We start from the raw sequence: 20050 nt of genomic DNA, 5'->3' as shown, positions 1-20050 counted from the left end.
TTAGTAGCAAGCACGTGTTCTTACCGGTTAGCAGTTAAGCTAACAAAGAAGCGGATAGCTTAGCACCAGAATCAACACATACCTTTAAAATACCAGGGTTAATAAAAGGGTTAAAATGCATAAGCGTGGACGGCACGTTATGAGCAATGTTCTGTTTAAAATCACCCTTTAAATAAAATTTATCTTAACCTTAAAACATACAAAGAACACAAACCAGCACGTGTGCTGCAGATAGCCTGCTAGCACTAAGATAGCCGAGTCTCACACAAACTTCATAAAATGAAAAACGTTTAGATCATTTCATCCTAAATCTGTCTCTGCCCAAAACACCTAACCTCATGAACCATGGTGAGGAAACGTTGTCCAAGGGGCGAAGCTTGAAGAAACGTCCACAGTCAACAAGCGGTTAGCTTTAACCTCGGGGGTTGAAGGTGCGTTCGCTCTGTGAACAAAAGCGTTAGCTCCGGAGCTGGAGCTGGGCGGCTCGTTCGCTCCGTCAGCTGTGCATACCGTAAACACGGCGTTGCGGGCCGTTGTCCTTCCTTCAGACTCGGCTTGTAGAAACAGCTTCTCTACTGGGGATTTATCTGCGACACAGTTTTGCTTCTGCGGGGGCTTTGGAGAGAAAAGGTAAGCAACTCTTACACCTTAATTTTCCCGTTCATGAATGAAATCACCGGGTACACAAACAGTGCTCCACTCATACTTATCTTATGATCGTATGACACTCTTGGATCTAGTTTGAAGAGTTTATGTCTGTTTGCCAGCAAAGAGACATCAGCGCGCTTGGCCTCCCCTGACCTGTCCCTCTCGAAGGCCGTGTGGAAAGAGAAAGACTTGTGGGAAGGTGGGGGTTTTATGCGGGCAGTGGCATCATGGGAAGTCCTCTGTTACCCCCCTTCCCCCTTCTGAAGTTGTGCTGAAAGTCTCTTAAATGCAATTTATTTGAAAGTTCCAGAAAAGTATGTACCGGAGTTTAATGTTGAAATCTGTGCTGTGGGTCCCAACATAATGGTACATGTAATAAACTTGTCTGTTTATCATAAGGGGGCGCTCGAGACTTCTTTGTAGAACAGCAACGTTTTAATGAACCGTAGTGCACAAAACAGGTACATTATATTTTTCAGCCCGCTGGTGGCCCGCCCGCCATATATCTAAACCAATTGCTGTCAAGCCCCTCCTCCTGTCATAAGACAGATGTCGCTAAACCAGTTACCTACAAAGGTTAACATGTTAAACAGTACCACACACCCACAGGGTAACATATTCAATTTTCTTAGAAGAATCATTCAACGATCTCAAGGTTTATGTAAGTAACTTATTCACAAATTTAGCTACTGAACAGGCTTAGAAATTCTACCAGACAACACCTGAATCTGTCCATCAGAAGTCAGCATGGGATAAATCTTCACTGTTACGCTGATGATACTCAGCTTTACTTATCCATAAATCCTGATGAGCCCAACCAGTTAGATAGACTACAAGCATGTTTTGCAGATATAAAAACTTGGATGTCTTTAAATTTTTTGCTTCTAAATTCAGACAAGACAGAACTTTTGTCAACATTGTCAAAATATCCTATCCAGGAGTGACGCTGAAAAACTAGTCCATGCATTTGTTACTTCAAGGCTGGACTATTGTAATTCTTTACTATCAGGATGTCCACAAAATGCAGTTAAATGCCTTCAGCTGATTCAAAATGCTGCAGCAAGAGTTCTGATGAAAATTAAAAAGAGAGATCATATTTCTCCTATTTTAGCTTTCCTTCATTGGCTCCCTGTTAAATTTAGAATAGAATTTAAAATTATCCTCCTCACATATAAAGCCCTTAATGATCTAGCTCCATCATACATCAGAGATCTGATTGTTCCATATGTTCCTAACAGAGCACTTCGTTCTCAGACTGCAGGTTTACTGGTGGTTCCTAGAGTCTCTAAAAGTAGATCCTTTAGTTATCAGGCTCCTCTCCTGTGGAACCAGCTCCCACTTTTAGTCCGTGAGGCAGACACCTTGTCTACTTTCAAGGCTAGGCTTAAAACTTTCCTTTTTGATAAAGCTTATAGTTCGAGTGGCTTAGTTTATCAGGGAGGGAGCCTTCCTCCCTCCCTGTTGGATGGAGTAAGGGGGAGTCAAATTTAGCCTAAACCGGCTCAGTTGTGGTTGAGGTGCAAACACACTCTCCATTTCTGCTACCTGTATGACCCCTTCTCGTTTCCAATGGTTATAATCAGTCTGACAGAGAGAGGTATCCGAATCCTTGTGGTTTTTAGTAGAACAATGACCATCAGTGGGACCCTTTGTGGGGTTCCTTGAGACGACATTGTTGTAAATAAGCACTGTTTAACTAAATAATCTGAACTGAAACTTTCTGTGTAGATATGCTGTTTCGTTGTCCGATGAGCTAACCCCTCCCACTTACTTCCCTTTTCTTAGAGGTATTGCTCAAACCAGCTCTCCATCCAACGGGTCCGGACTTCCCTAAACCTGAAGGGTCTTACCTAATAGGCTTACTGAAAGTTCTGTTTAAGCTGGTGTCGGGAAATGACTCGCCTAGCCCCTGACAGCCTTCATCCAAAAGTCTCGCCCTTCTTCAACTGGAGGCCCGGGTGACCGAGTAGCCCTTCGCGGTCATCCTCACCTTGCACAGTCACTTTTGTTCACGGCTGCTCATTCCCTATTTTACAACTGGCACTTGGTATATGGACTAGGATAATTTTCGTAGCTCGGCACGAGCTTCAAGGACGCTGTTTTAACTTATTTGACTAAGGCAACCGTTAAAAACCTCCTATAATCTATTAGGACCAAGCAACAAGACTTTTTACCACCAATGAAAAACTAACAGTACGGTGACTTAAATAATTGAATGTCCACAACTTAAGTAGAATTTTAGATGCTTTCTTTAATTAGTATAGCTTTGGCAGGAGCAAGCAACAGCTTTAATTCAGCAATAATGATTATTTAAACGATAATAAAAACAAATCAATCAACTCAACCTGTCCTTCCCTGAAGCTGAAACTAGTGGGTTTGAGAGGCTTTGAAGACGGAGATTCTTCCATAGACCGAATGATTCACTCTGGTAACAACGAGTGCTTTCTTGAAGGAAATAGGACTTGATCCTCAGGTTTCTTCCTTTAAGTGACAAATACTGATGCTCCGAACTTTCGATGATTTACCCAGTTCTTGGTTGCAGTTTCCCTCTGGAGGTAATGACTTATTTATTTGGAAGAGTTTAGGTGAATCCAGAGGCCCAAATGAGTTAGATTCAGGACTTCCAGAAGCCTGAATCATAGAGCAATCAGCTGGCCACCGATCAAGTTCACTTCTGTTGTCTGGATAAAAAAGGCTTTAGATGAAATCAGATCCTTAAATCTGAGACACAGTCATCCAATGGCATCGGGTTGATCCTCTCTCTTAGGCAGTTAATCAGTCTGGCTGTGACTCTGGTACTCTGATCCACCCGTGGCTTGTCTCCGATCTTGTTCACTGATCTTCTGCGAGGAAAAAACCACGTTTCTACACTCACTCACTGTATTTATAGTCCAGGAAATATACCTTATTTGGTTATACTGACAAACTTGATCCGGTCTTCAACGTTTTTCTGTTTCTCTGTCATGGAAAGTTCCAAACCGCCCACCCTGTTTCCTAACCTCAACATGTTATCATACATTTTCAGCAGTTATTTTAGCTCGTTGTGCATGCAAAAGATCACAATCTCTGCACCTGCAACAGAATATCATCGCTTTTGTTCATATTACTGCTAGAGATAAACCACATAGCATTTCACAGCTTACACCTTGTTCGTTGCAGTTTACATGCAAAAGATCATAATCTTTACACCTGCAACAGAAAAGAGTCTGCTGAAGCTGCCAGAGATAAACCGCATAGCATTTCACAACTTATACTCTGTTCGTTACAGTTTACATGCAAAAGATCATAATCTTTACACCTGCAACAGAAAAGAGTCTGCTGAAGCTGCCAGAGATAAACCACATAACCTTCCACAGATTAAACACATAACATTTCACAGATTATACTTCGTTCGTTACAGTCCTCTTTACTTCACCAGCTCCAGAACTTCAGATCAACTGTGTGCCTTCAATATACACTCCATGAATTACACTTGGGGGTATTCTTTATTACATTTCTTCTATTAGTCAAATACAAGAAGTTTGCTATATGTTGCATGGATTACATGGAAAGATCTCACCTTATTTTGACAGCTGTTATAGGCTTAGGCTGCCGGAGGACATAACGACCACTTTCACCCTCTTCGCCACCTTCTCACACTACTCTCCAATTTTGCATTATGTGCTGTTATTTCAGCTTTAAACTTTGTTCTCTCTATTCTCTTCATAGAAGCTACACATGGCCTTTCTCTGTGTCTACTTGTGACACCTTTCTGGAGTGGGGAATCGTCCGAGCTTCTGCTGGCAACAACTTAATGCTCACCCTCTACCGATGATCCACATAGCCCTGTCTTTTAGTGTTTAACCCTTTCTCTCTCCTAGACATGGCTACGGACTGAGCTTTTACTGTAACTAACTCTATGTGCTCTCTTTCTGATTCTAACCTTGAAAACTGGCTCAGAGTTTATCTGTTCTTTCTTTCTAGGTGAAACGACTAAAGGAGCTACATCCAACATTTACTTTTCCTTCCCATAGAAAGTACTCCTGGATCAGTGCTTCTGTGTTCTTTTTGTGTCTCTGCTCTGTTCTCTCAAACCCCCAGTTGGTCGTGGCAGATGGCCGCTCACACTGAGCCTGGTTCTGCTGGAGGTTTCTTCCAATTAAAAGGGAGTTTTTCCTCTCCGCTGTCACTACATGCATGCTCAGTATGAGGGATTGCTGCAAAGTCAACGCCAGTGACTGTCTACTGTCTCTACATGCTCATCCGGGAGGAGGGAATGCTGCAAGTCACTGACTGGATGCAATCTGCTGGGTTTCCTTAGATAGAAAAACGTTTTATCCAATTTGAATAAAAAGCTAACTCCGACTGCACTGTTCAATGGTTAGGATTAATTGGAATGTATGTACCTGACTGTTGTGAAGTGCCTTGAGACAACATGTGTTGTGAATTGGCGCTATATAAATAAAACTGAAATGAATTGAATTGAACTGAATTGAATTGAAAGTCACTGTTGGACAAGAGGGACTGCTTTTTAAATCCGGTGAAGCATCTGAAGTCTCTGTGGTCCTTTTTTGGTGTGCAGATGAGGGCAGGAGCTGAAAATGACGACGGTTTCGCCACTAAGAAGCACCACCAGCCACCAAACCGAGGTGTATGCTTTCAATCTACACTTATTCAGCCCCTGATGACCCTCATGTGTTCTCTCTAAGATTTCTGTCCTCATCATCTCTAGGATCACTATTCTACTCCCCCTTATCACCAATCCGTCCTGCACAGATAGCTCACTTATCGCACTAAAGGACTCTCTTGCTAAACTGTGTGTGTGTGTTGTGTGTTCGGGCCTCCCCTGTTGACGGTACCTGATGACCTGTTGGAGTTTCTGGTCAGATGCTGTCTCTGCTCTGATAGTGTCCATCTTTGTCGGTGATGCAGGGATGCTGCTCATAACGGCAACTAAATAACACTCAACATCTGTATGGCTGTCTTCGTCATGCTCCACCTTCTGTTGTGGGCTCCTTGACAACATGTCTGCCACAACCAGAGTTTTCCCAGGTGTGTACACCGCCTCAAAGTTGAACCTCATCAACCGAATAAGAAATCTCTGGCACTGAATTGGAGTGTTATCCAGGTCCTTGGAGTTCATCAGTGGAATGAGGGGTTTGTGGTCTGTAATCAACTTGAAAACAGGAAGTTAATAAAGGTATGTCTCAAACCTCTCACATGCCCACACGCCTGCCAGGCATTCTTTTTCTATATGAGCATACCTTGTCTCAGCATCACTCAGTCTCCTTGAACAGTATGCCACCGGTCACCAGTCCTCACCGTGAAGCTGCAATAAGACACCTCCAATGCCAAAGCTGCTGGCATCTGCAGAAACAACTGTACTCCTGTTTGCATTGTAAAACACTGGGGTAGGTGACGACATGAGAAGTTCTTTTATTTAATCAGAAGCAATTTGTTGTAATGGGTCCCAGGTGCATGCTGAATTTGATCGCAGCAGTTCATACAGTGGTAGTCCTACTGTGGCTAAGTTTGAGATATATTTCCCCAGGTAATTGATCATCCCAAGGACTCTCTTTAGTTCTTGGACATTTTCTGGTGGGTTGAGGTTTTTGATCGCTGATACCTTGGTAGGGTCAGGTCGCACTCCATCTTTGTTGATCACCTGGCCCAGGAAGTGGAGCTCTGTCTTTCTCAGTTTACACTTCTCTGGGTTCAGTTTCAGGCCGACTGATTCTAGTTGTTCCATAACTTTTTGCAGCTGTTGATTATGTTCCTTCTTGTCTTTGCTGTGGACAATAATGTCATCCATATAGACAGCAACTCCTGCTGTCTAGCCCTTCCAGGGTCTCCACCATCTTCCTCTAGAAAATCTCTGGTAATCCCAAAGGGAAGACTTTTGAAAAAAATATCTTCCATATAGGGTTATGAAAGTAGTTAACCTCTGACTCTCGTTATCCAGAGGGATCTGCCAGAACCCTGAAGCTGCATCCAAAGATGAAAAAACTGCGGAACCACTCAGCTTCGCCATCATCTCCTCTGATCTTGGTAGCATGAATCGCTCCCTCTCAACTGCTTTATTCAGTCTTTTTAAATCTACGCAGATGCGAGCCTTTCCATTCTTTTTAGGAACTGGAACCATTGGGGCACACCACTCCATTCTGTCCAGCTCTTCTGTAACTGCTTTTAGGAGAGGGATGGGGACTTGTTGTGTTGTATGTATAGCATAAGGCTGGGCATTTTCTTGTAATAGTATCTTCACAGGGAGTGTTTTCAGAAGACTCACACTCACTACTGTTAATTTAATTTACTCTCTTAATTAGCCCCCTAGTTAATGATGCTGGTATACTCAGCAGGTTGTTTATTTTAACACCTCTGATAACATAAACTCGGTGAATATTTATTATCTTTGTAGCTGACTTGAGTTATGAACAGTTTAAATCCGTTTAAATTCAGTTTCAACCACGCGGCCGGCGGCAGCAGCTCCAGCCCGTCAGAGAGGGAAACATGCACCAGCCGGGTTTTATTTATTTGTTTTATCGGGAAAATATGAGACAGTGATTAGTATTTTACACGTTTCTATGTTCGGCTTGAATTTATTGGCTTGTTTTACCTGAGTTCTGTCATGTTTGTTTACCAGAATACCGCCATATTACTTATGCACAACTCTCGTGAGATCTCAGCCGCTTATCACCTCTGACTCTGTGACTCCTGATCTGACCCTCTCCTTGCTCCCGCAGGAGAAGCCTCTATCTGACCATGTTTTAATAACCTTTGAGTTTAATCTGAGTACTCCACTGTGAGGGGAAATTTTATTATAGTTGGAGATTTTAACATTCATGCTGACATTCAAAGGGTTAGCCTAAATGTAGCCTTTTTTGCTATCGGAAATTCTACTGGTTTTGCTCAAATTGTCTCCAGACCAGCCCACTCTTGTCTTCATACTCAGGGCCTTGCACTGACATATGGCGTTGAGTGTGATCAAATAATAGTATTTCCTCTTAACAATGTTCTGTCTGACCATTTTCCTTTGAGTTTACTCCGAGTACTCTGGTCCTAAGAGAAAATTTCACTATAGTAGATTTTTATCAAACAATGCTGAAACAACTTCTAAAAATTTGTTTCATTTAATATTCCTCAGTATCATTGAAAAACACAACAGAGGGCACCAATTTAGATTCTACCCTTTCAGAAATTAATGTTCTGTTCATAGTGTTACTTCCTCATTGCATTAGACAATGTAGCCCCCTTTTATTAATATTGTAATTGCAAAGTAAAAGAAAATCAAGACCACCTACCACATGACGAGGAATTACATTTCATAAAGATGTTGGACATTTAAAAAAAAATGTTATCCAATTTATTTTTAAAGTGTAATTTATTGTTATGAAATCAGCAAAGTTGAGTATTCTTTTAGGGTAATCATTCATCAAAACAGTCTTCTTTAGAAAATGAGTATGATTCTTCCAAACAAAATCTAAAATGACTATCTATAGATTTGCTTAATTAACGGTCTAGATGTAGTGACTGGGCAGCATGAGTTAAGCCTGATAGCCTTTCAACCTTTGAGAGCAGAATTCTTCCTCTTAGAGATAAATCACGCAGAAGCCATAGGTTTAGTTTTCTCTTGGTTTTTTCAATTATAGGATTAAATTTGCTGCGCCATCTTTGTGTTTCGTTTCACTTTATAATTTATATACCTAGATATGTAACGGAGTTTTTGACAAGAGTATTTGAAACATAATCAGCATCACACTCTTTTATTAACAATGGCGGATGCTGGTCTTTCAAGGAGGGGAAGCTCAATTTCAAGATCGCTGATTCGCTCATTTCGCTGTTAATCAAAAAGGGATTCAGCCTCAGACAGATCATCCAATCATCATGCAGAAGTTGAGCGTCCAGACCAGCTGAGGCCAGCCCACTGCCCCATAGCCCCTAGAGACGCTGAGCGTCCGATGGGCGGGACAAGGCCAGCATTTTTGCTTCGCTATTGAACTCACTGTTTAAAGCACTGTGAAGCTGTGGGAATGAGTGAGAGGAAAGCCATGTCGTTACCAGTGATAAGAAGCTGATTCTGAACAAAAGTTGAGCGTGTTGTAGCACATATTTAGTCAATGACATGTACACACAACAGTATGTATTTGATCACTTATTTTTTGACATTTTAGGGGAAGGTGAGCTTCCCTTGCAGTCTTCGAGCAATCGTCACTGTTTATTGACAATAATTCAGATTTTTAATGTTAAGGCAGAGACCAGAAGCTTTGAGAAATGATTCTAGTAGAGTAATGGCCAGGGGAACTTGCAAACTGTTTTAAAAAAAAAAAGTGTTGTGTCATCAGCTAATAATTTGCAACAGTGAGCCCCTGTAAATTACTTGATTTTATGTGGAAGCACAACAATTGGGCTAAACGCAGAAAAAGATATGGATATATAGGGCAGCCTTGCTTGATACCTCATTGAACATAAAATCTGGCTGATGATCCATGTTTGGGTTTAATTGAGCAGTTGGCATTTTTATATAAAGTTCTGATAGTATTACAAAACAAATTGCCAAACCAAAGTTTTTTAAGTGAGAGGTATAAAAATGGATGTCAAATGCCTTAAAGAAATAGAATATAGCCATTGTCTGGGATTAAATATGAGTAAACCAATAATTCTAAAACAAGCCTTATATTATTTAGAAAACCCGATTGTTCTTCATCTATTATAGGATCCAAAACTAGTTTAATTCTTTGTGCAAAGATAAGGGCTAAAATATTATAACCGTTATTATAACAGTCTTACAGGGCGCCAGTTGTCAAAATGAAGTACTGTAAGTCTTTTATTGATTTGGGAATTAGTGTGAAAAATCGTTGGGTCTTACTCTTATAAAAGTCACAAGATGTGCCATCAGTCCCAGGAGATTTGTTATTTTTCAGATGTCCTATAGCATCTTCAATTTCTTTGATTGATAACGGGGTATCACATAGTTCCTTATCTTTAATTCAGTTATTTATATAGCGCCAATTCACAACACATGTCGTCTCAAGGCACTTTACAAAGGGTTTGGAATGGTATAGGATTGTTGGGGAGGTTAGATTAAACTACTGAGTGTTAGAGTTTGGCCATTTTAGAATGGGCTATGTGTTGGGGTACTAAGTAAAATAATAAACTGATAAAGTTTTTCCATCTAGAGCCTACTGGTGGGCATTGTTATACTAAAACCCTCAAGGATTGGGGGTACCTCTCTCTGTCAGACTGATTATAACCATTGGAAAGGAGAAGGGGTCGCACTTATCTGCTGGTTTAAGTTTGGGAGTTATTTGCAAATTGTTTAGAAAATCCAAAGCATCAAATAATTTTGTTTCATAGAGTTTTTCATAGAAGGACAAACAGACACTAGAGGTAATTTTAGGGTCATCAGCTACCACCTCCTCAATTTTTAACTGAATAATTGTATTTAATTTCGCATGATGCTTTTCTAATTTAAAAAAGTATGAAGAATTCTGTTCACCTTCTTCGACCTAATGAACACCCTTTCAGCTCTCTGTTTGTAAATGCTGTCTAGCCTTTCTTGTAAGTTAATGAATTCTATCTTATCTTCTTCCGATACATTTTCAGGAGAAAGTTGTGGGTATAAAAAAATGCTTGTGACTATATTTTGTTCCTCAATTTTCTTTTTTTTAGCCAGGTCACTGCCAAATGTTCTTAAGTAATTGCTGATTCATACCTAAATCTCAATTGATAAAAAAAAAAAAGATCTTTCTGCTGGAGCTTTGTTGAAATACCGAGAAATTAATAGAGAAACCTCCTTTTTCACAGTTTCGTATTTTAGTAAGGACTTGTTTAGCTTCCAATAAAGTGCCCTACTCAAATGCATTCTCAGAAGTTAAAGATATCATGATGTAAACGGCCTGATGATCAATCAGCAGACAGGGAAGATTTTTTAAAGTAACATCCTATTCTTAAGTGCTTTTAGAAACTAGCCAATAGGCTACTCTAGAAAGTCTCGAGTTGTCTTTATTGTAATGGAAATTATTTTATTAAGTGTTCCAAAGTGTGTGACTTTTGGGTTACCTCACTCCCCTGAACCTCTGTGTTATTGGAGAAAGCTGTAAAAGTCATTATCAGCAGTTTAATGGTTAAGGCCATTTTTTAGGGTGATGCCTTTGGGGAGAGTAGATGGTTGTTCCTAGGTAACCTTCTCACCTTTGAACCCGAGAAGGGTCGAGGGTCGTAAAACACAGACTCTTTGCAGTTGAGATAACACTGTCATGTTCTGGTATAAATACTGTGTGTAAATAGCGTTTGGGGCTCTGTTTCACTGACTAACCTCAGTGACAGGGTCTTCAAATGCTGAATGCCTTTGAATAAAACTTATAAAGACAAAGTCCGGATTTTCTCTTGTTATGAGTCAACTTCTACCCACTTTGATAAGAAACTTCCACAACAATTTTAGCGTCACGAACAGGATCTAACGTGCCAGAGGAGACCGCAGGATGGGACACGGACGCCTGGCCAGCCTGACAGTTGTTCTCAGTCCACTTCCATTTTACGGAGGGGAGTTCTGGTGTCCCCCTGCGGCTTCTGGCCGATTGGATCCGAACTATTTGTCTTCAAATATATCTGGGTGAGAAGTTGCTCTGTATGATATAATGTACATTATTATTTTTATTACACATTAACCATCATCTCCTAACTAATTAATTAGGTTCCAGAGTTGCGAGAGGGAGGACATCAGCTGAGGGCCCGGTCACCCTGCAAAAGGAATTGCAGGGAGGTTCTCATTGGTAACAATGGGATAAAGCAAAACACAGGGTTTTGCGGGTGGTTTTTAGCAATTTTCTACACCTCATAAAGGAGAAAAGCCAGAGGGCAGACGTGCCGCTGAACGGGTAAAATAAAATGGTTCCGGAACCTTGAGGCATCAGGGGTGTCTCCTTCTTCATACTCTTATTTATAAAATAATGAAAGGAAAAAGTGGGGATGATTGTGTTAAATGTGCTTTAATTTGGAAGATAACATTGGTTTTTCACAGCGTGGAAGTTTGAGTGTAAATAAGTTACATAGTTTAAATAGTTTCAAGTAAAACAGTTGATGGATGCAGATGGAAAAATAAAAAAAAAACATAATGAAAAGATTAAAAAGCACAGAGTGCATCAATTAAGGGGTTAAAGAGTTAAAACTTTCCTGAAGGAAGTTTTGTTTGTCTTAAATATTGCGATCAGTCGGGAAAGAAGGTAAAAGTGAAAAGGGACATTAGAGATGCGAAAAGAAAGTTGTTTTAGAAAGGAGTATAGTTCATGTTATGAAAGGAAGTGACAGGCAGGGGGCAACTGACTGACTGACTGATAATATTTCTTTGTGCAAAATCTGAACCTATACTAAACTTTTCTTCTGCCTCTCTCACACACAAATACACACATATATGAGATTTGAGTTCAACATCTGCGTTTTTGAGTCTGGATTTTAGAAACCTGCCCTTCTCCATGGCTACTCCGCCAGAGACGCTTCTCCAGCACGGCCTGAAAGAGAGAGATCTGCCTTCCTGCATGTTGAAAATCGCAGGGTGACTTTCTACAAGAACAAAAAACGAAACTCAGAAGAAGTCTGGACCCACTAAGATGGACAACGATCCATGCTGTTTGCAAGAGCCAGAAGAGTGATACACTGGATTTATATTGAAAGCATCTTATGCGGGCAGAAGAGAAACCGGAGCAAAGTTTCTTCTTTCTCCCTCCTGGAGAAGTTAAAGTGGACAAAGAATGATTGAATGTCTCACCAACAGACCGGGGAAGGGCCTGGTTGTTTTTTGGACTGATAGAGAACTGTGTGCCATGACAGTCTGACTCTGGAGCGGTTTAGAAACTGTTGGAGGTAACGTACAAACACACACACATTTGCATAAATCTTTTCCTATTTTCTGCAACGAAGAACGCTGCTCATGTGACACTCTTGCTTGATGTGGACAGATATAGCGGGTTAAAATATTATTTTAGGGTTAGAAAAGTATCTTTAAAAGGTTGATAACTTAACTCATTTGATACTTTCCAGTTAATTCTTTTAGAGAAACAAGTTCTCTTTCGTCGTGGAATATTCAGGGTCAATTATTATAGTTATTAAAAGTTATTAAAAAGCAGAGGAAGTTACAACATCTCCAAAACTCAACAGTAACCAAGTGTTTCTATGTTATTCTCAGGACAGATCTGATGAAGGAGCATTTTTTTAAACCCAGCGCATGCGTAAAACCTGATGGGTTTCTTCTTCAGTTATTATTTTCTGTTGTCAGAGTTTGTATCCCATAAATCTAATGGGTAGAGACCTCATTAAAACAGGCTTAGTTTTACTGCAGATGGTCTTCATACAGTCTCTGACACAGTACTTACAGTTTGTTGCAGTTTTTGTCCGCAAGTGTTAACTGACTCTTATGGAAGGTACAAATTCATTGTTTTTCACAGCAGCTGCTGGGATGAGGTTATATTAGGTTTTTCTTCCCTCTTCTGATTCATGCAGCGTGTTGATTTACACTGTACCTTATATCAGGTCCTGGAAAAAAAAAAACAATGAAAGGCTTGGTTCTGCAGTTTCTTTTTTCTCCCTTTGGAGAAAGAAAGGAAACCTGATCAGTTCTGTGCTGCACAGAAATATTGAAACACTTGTTGTTTTCTAAGATATCACCAGCTAAAAACTTTAAAAACTTTGAGAGTAATTGGTTTTGCTAAACACACTTTCCTTGGTAAAACAAACCTTTAAAATGAGAATGAAAAATGGGGTTATTTAGAAAGAATCTGATTGGACAGTGGTACCACACAAAAAAATTAAACTAATCTCATGTTTCCTAAAAGACTCTGCATGAAAAGGCCTTCAGAACCATGGAGTTATTTTCCACCACAGTACCAAGTTTTTAAGCATGCTTTTTCTTTATTTTAAAACAGATCTGGGTTTTGTTTTGTTTTTGGCTTTTTAGCATAATGTTTGTCTGAAGCTTCTTATGAACTGGGATAGGAGCAAATATGATCTGAGGTAAATTAGGAGCTGTGAACTAGTGATTTTAAATCTGATTATTGTTCAAGCAGAAATAATATATTTAGCCAATCCTTCAATCTCTGCAGAAAGTTAACGCCATTGTTCAATGCAGTAGTACTCAACTTGTGGTTCCTGGACTCCTGAAGCCTGTAAGCCATAGATTTTAGGTCCATAAAATTATAATATTTAATTAAAGGTAGACCGATTACCTATTAAAATAGCTCTAAGCCAATGATGAGTTCCAGTCATTTGGTGGCTTTGAAATGCAATAATACTCAAAATTTCTACTCTGGGGAACACAGATTGGGTTGAAGAGTTTAGTTTTGGAACCAAGGCTAGGATTCTTTATAACAGAATCAAGACAAGTAAAAGCCTTCATTTTAGGAAAATAAAATAAATAAAGGCTCTCTTAACAGTAAGAGGATGGTCGGCTCAAACTCAAGTCTCCTTGTTTGATTTCTTAGGGTTTAAAGACTAAAAGAATACATATGAGTACAAAGGTACACAAGGTGATATCAGATTACTAAGAGATAAAATATTGGAACATTTATCAGCATTTGGATTGTAAAAGAGGGGTTCTAGTAATAAGTTTTCCCCAACTCTCAAAATTTAAATAGCCCAAATTAAAGAAAATGATGGTTGTTCTTTTTGAAACACTATGTGGGAAAAAGTCCAGTTTGGAGAAAAGCTTCTTATCTTAATTTCTGATTAAGTCAAACACTGCAGTTTTGTTTAGTTAGGGTATACCATAAAAATGTCAATGCTGAGTTTTCTAATTTCCCCTCGGGGATCAATAAAGTATCTGAATTTGAATTGAATTGAATTAAAATACTTATTTGCATTTAACTTGAAATTCTGCAATACAGCTGCGATCAAATTGAGCCAAACAAAAAGAGAATTATAACAATAACTCTCAGGATTGTAGTTATTATTACAGAGTTACAGTACAAGGAATTAGCAAAAGGTTTCAGCATCAGTAAATTTGGATTCATTTAAGAGAAAACTGTTGCTGTGCTTCTAAATACTTTGAGATTTTTTGGACTATGTGCACTCATTTTTAAAAAAAGGATCCTGAAGATTGTCATAACAACATTGATCAATTATAGCATTAAAAGATATGGCTGAGAAAACATATTCTGAAAAGAGATTGTTAAAAATTTCTTTGAATTCTTGAAGCTTCAAATTTGGCCATTTGTTTGTCTTTGATGTTTTGTCTTTGTGTTTGTTGGAATGAATGTTTGTTTATATGTTGCATGACAATAATTCATGTTTAGAATAATGTTTCTAAATCCCAGATTGATTAAACTTTGAATTTTCAGGAGAGTTAAGAAGCAGCTTGTTTCTGAGGTAGGTGCATGTTAACAGCTTTGCAGTTTAAGGTTCACTAATATGGGATGGGATGAAGAAACTGTGGGTTCGCCCATAGGCTGCCAATCAAAGGTTAGTTCTGTCTGACTCCGCCCACCTACCAGGTTGGTTCATGCCTTTGTTGTCATGGTAACGCTCAGCACCTCCTTTCCTGAGTTTTAACACTGTTTAAGAGACAATAGAATCAAAATGCTTGTAGTGATTGTTGCCTTAAAAACATGTTTTTTTTTTTTTGTATAATAATTAAAGATGTAGCATGACTTTTGGATTTATGTGTTTTATTATTAAAAGGTTAATGAAATAGTTTAAACTAGTTTGAAGAATTAGTTTTGCATGCAGAATTATTGGTGATTTATTAGATTGAAAGTTTCCCTGGTACCATTAAACTAGCTGACAGTTCAAGATATGCAAGAGTAAGGAATATATTTTTGATACAGAATCAGAGTCATGACTTTATACTTGGTGGAAATTATTTATTAGATTCGACTTTGTAGAGTGTATGCATCTGAATTACATTAGATGTCCAATAATCTAATACTCATCTTTGTACAAGACTAATCAGGATGATATGTGACTAATTTCTAAGTGAGACATTGATTAACTGAATAACTAAAGTTTGTGTTTTGTTGTTAATGGAACTGAATTTCAGTTAACAACATCTGGATTTTCTTTATGTTGCTTTCATTAAATTTATAGTGACACATAGTTATGTCAGAATTCATTTCTTTGGTTCTATGTAATGTGATCTTGGTTACTAGAACATTTTTGTACAAATGTTTTGCTGGATTGTCGCATGGGTTGGACCCTGCGCCAGAAGAGGGGAATGTCAGAATAAAGTAACATGGGGTTCCAAAAGTTGTAGCACTCATGGGAAAAAAAGGGTAGCTCAGACCTCCAGTGAGGACTTAGTGACAATGCGAGAGAGACGTTGTACTTTGTTTATATAAATGGTGCATAGCTCCCTAAGACCACATTCTGAAAACCTGTCTGAAATTATGGTGTTGATTATTTTGTGAAATTTTATATCTCCACAGATTAGACCATTTTTGAAATTATTTTTGGGTATTCTGAAACTATGAAACGTTGACCTGTAATCAGACCTTCCTCAAACATCATGTCACATTTTTGATATTCAGAATATTTAGCTGATGGTCACTGCTAGTATATCAGGTGAAGTCAGAATATTAATTCTTTTGATTTTGTTGGATGTTTTGATGAAGTTCATGTAGTTAAGCACTTAGGTTTGAGAATGGAACTTTGAATTGAAAATTAGCCAAGTGTTGTGAAGGTTCTACCTATTGTTCTCACTTATATGAGATTGAGACAAAGGACACAGGCAAATCTCAGTCCTTTTGAAGTGCTGTGTGGCAGGTCTCCTAATTTGGACATGGGGATATTGCCAAGATCATTTTCTTCCACATCTTTGTGTGAAGATAGGATGTTGTTTTACTGTCAAAACCTGTCCACTGTGTTTTCTCAAGTTTCACAGATGGTGAAGGCTGCATTACCAGAAACAGCCACTTCCACCCTCCAGTCCTTTATTCCTGGCGACTGGATTCTGCTCAGAGAATTTAGGAGAAAACACAGGAAGTCCAGGTGCTGGAATGGCCCATATCAGATCCTACTAGACACCCAGGAAAGCTGCAGGAAAGCTCCAGCTCCTCCAGCTTCATCTGGCTTCCAGGACAAGTCATCTTCCAACTGGATCATCCACGGCTTGAAAGGTTTGAGGAGAGCGGACCACCACAAGACAAAGAACTGTAAGCTGATCACTGGCGAGTGATTGAAGAGGTGGTTGAAGAACACTGTTTTTACAGGGGCACAATAATCCCTTGGGCAGTGCAACGTTATTTCAGAATCTACTTAAGGCCATCGCATTGCCTGAAAGTTAAAAATCATAAGGCCATTTGCCTCACTGCACACACACACCACAGTGAGAGGGAAGACCTCTACACATTGCACATGACATTTCTCTGGATGATGGACTGGTGATGTCTGCAAAAGAAAGACAATCAAATATGCGCCATGATGCTTATTCTCCTTAATTTCTTAACATTTGGTGGCTACTAGGGGCTCTTTTGCCTGGATAGCAAGGGTCAGCCAAATTCTTTCCTCCCACTTTGGCAGCGAGACTGACTCTGAGGAGGAAATCTCGGATGCTTTTATCTAACTTTTATGTTTATTGCTTGATATTTATCATTATGGTATTATTACAAATTTGAATGTGTTCATTTCCACTGTTGTTTAGTTGGACTATGGTAGCCTAACTTCCAGCAGGTTAGAGTTCCTGTTTCTAAATATATTTCTAGAGGAGCTTCCTACGACCGCCCACCTCTACCAGACTAGTAACGGGGCAGCTTAAAGCCATTCAGGAGGGACAGCAGGATTTGTTGTTTTTTAAGTTGTGTTTATAATTAGTTTTCTTTGGGAAAAAACTGTTTGCTTTTAGTGCCAGAAGAAAAGACATTCCATTTCAAGGTCACGATGCAGCTATATGGAAGGGGGTCTGTTCTGATGCTAATGATTGGTATTGCAAGTATTTTTATAACTCTTGTTTTCATTTTGGGAAATGTACAGCAAAGACAATGTGTGGTTAATCTGACTAATAATACTCATCAGCTGATTCGAAGAGAGATTCATCACGTTTCTGACTACTATGATCATACTGATAAGGTTTGGTGGCAAATGATGCATCAAAACTGTGAGGAATTATAGTGTAAGGGAAAGCAGAAATGTTAGTAGATTTTCTAGTGAGACTAATTTAACGTGTGCATCTACAGGAACTCTTTATAGAATTTGGGGTATTAGAAATCCGATTAAAGATCCAGATATTTGTATTACACAGGAGGACAGTACACCTTATTTCCTTGGGAAGACAGTAGGTTGCAAAGCTATTATATGTGTTTTATGTGCTTTAATCAACAGACATAAATTTGAGTCATGTCCTATCAGAACTGATCCTTCTACTATTTCAGGATCTTTGGTCCCTGATCCCTTTGTGTTAACTTTTAATCTTACTGCTTTATCTGAGGAAGGTTTCACTGTTCTAACTACGGAGCAGCAGGCTATAAGAACTATGAGTTTGCAAACTAGAATGGCTTTGGATTATCTGTTAGCTGAGAGGGGTGATGGTTTTGAAGAATTTTCCTTTAGTTGTGATTATCTTGTAATCAGAAGAAGGGAGTGTAATGGAAATTCTTTTATTAAGTGTTCCAAAGTGTGTGACCTTTGGGTTACCTCACTCCCCTGAACCTCTGCGTTATTGGAGAAAGCTGTAAAAATCATTATCAGAAGTTTAATGGTTAAGGCCATTTTTTAGGGTGATGCCTTTGGGGAGAGTAGATGGTTGTTCCTAGGTAACCTTCTCACCTTTGAACCCGAGAAGGGTCTAGGGTCGTAAAACACAGACTCTTTGCAGTTGAGATAACACTGTCATGTTCTGGTATAAGTACTGTGTGTAAATAGCGTTCGGGGCTCTGTTTCACTGACTAACCTCAGTGACAGGGTCTTCAAATGCTGAATGCCTTTGAATAAAACTTATAAAGACAAAGTCCAGATTTTCTCTTGTTATGAGTCCACTTCTACCCCCTTTGATAAGAAAATTCCACAACATTATTATTCCAGGTGAAGGAGGCCGAATCTCGAAATTTACTCCTTCAAGTCTATTCAATTCAGTCTATTTATATAGCACCAATTCACAATACATGTTGTCTAAAGGCACTTCACACTTCAGGTACATACATTCCAATTAATCCTAACCATTGGACAGTGCAGTTAGAGTTAGTTATTTATTCAAATTGGATGAAAGGTTTTTCTGTCTAAGGAAACCCAGCAGATTGCATCCAGTCAGTGACTTGCAGCATTCATTCCTCCTGGATGAGCATGTAGAGACAGTGGACAGTCACTGGTGTTGACTTTGCAGCAATCCCTCATACTGAGCATGCATGTAGCAACAGTGGAGAGGAAAAACTCCCTTTTAATTGGAAGAAACCTCCAGCAGGACCAGAACCAGGCTCAGTGTGAGCGGCCATCTGCCACGACTGACTGGGGCTTAGAGAGAACAAAGCAGAGACACAAAGAGAACAAAGAAGCACTGATCCAGGAGTACTTTCTATGAGAAGGAAAAGTAAATGTTAATGGATGTAGCTCCTTTAGTGGTTTCACCTAGAAAGAAAGAACAGATAAACTCTGAGCCAGTTTTCAAGGTTAGAATCTGAAAGAGAACACATAGAGTTAGTTACAGTAAAAGCTCAGTCAGTAGCCATGTCTAGGAGAGAGAAAGGGTTAAACACTAAAAGACAGGGCTATGTGGATCATCGGTAGAGGGTGAGCATTAAGTTGTTGCCAGCGAAGCTCGGACGATTCCCCACACCAGAAAGATGTCACAGGTAGACACAGAGCCAGGCCATATGTAGCTTCTAGGAAGAGAATAGAGAGAACAAAGTTTAAAGCTGAAATAACAGCACATAATGCAGAATTGGAGAGTAGTGTGAGAAGGTGGCGAAGAGGGTGAAAGTGGTCATTATGTCCACCAGCAGCCTAAGCCTATAGCAGCATAACTACACAGAAAGTTTCAGTTCAGATTATTTAGTTAAACGGCGCTCATTTACAACAATGTCGTCTCAAGGAACCCCACAAAGGGTCCCACTGATGGTCATTGTTCTACTAAAAACCACAAGGATTGGGATACCTCTCTCTGTCAGACTGATTATAACCATTGGAAAAGAGAAGGGGTCATATAGGTAGCAGAAATGGATGGTGTGTTTGTCTACTAGTTCAAATCTTTCTATGAAATCTTTAAGGAATGTATTTCTACTGTTACTAGTAGGTGGCCATTTATCAAAGGATTAATAATGACATTGAAATCTCCCCCGACAAGAATGTTTGAGTATGGGATTTTGTTAACAAACACTTAATTTTTTCACCAATAACATTAAATATCTGAATATTTCTGACTTGATTCTGAAATGTGTAAATCATTGTAATAAAATTAGCTAAATTAAATTATTTGTCACACAGCATCAAAATGTTTGAACATAGCTTATTTACA

The sequence above is a fragment of the Girardinichthys multiradiatus genome, chromosome 6, assembly GCF_021462225.1.
Source record: "Girardinichthys multiradiatus isolate DD_20200921_A chromosome 6, DD_fGirMul_XY1, whole genome shotgun sequence".
NCBI lineage: Eukaryota > Metazoa > Chordata > Actinopteri > Cyprinodontiformes > Goodeidae > Girardinichthys > Girardinichthys multiradiatus.
This window is presented reverse-complemented; position numbering follows the sequence as displayed.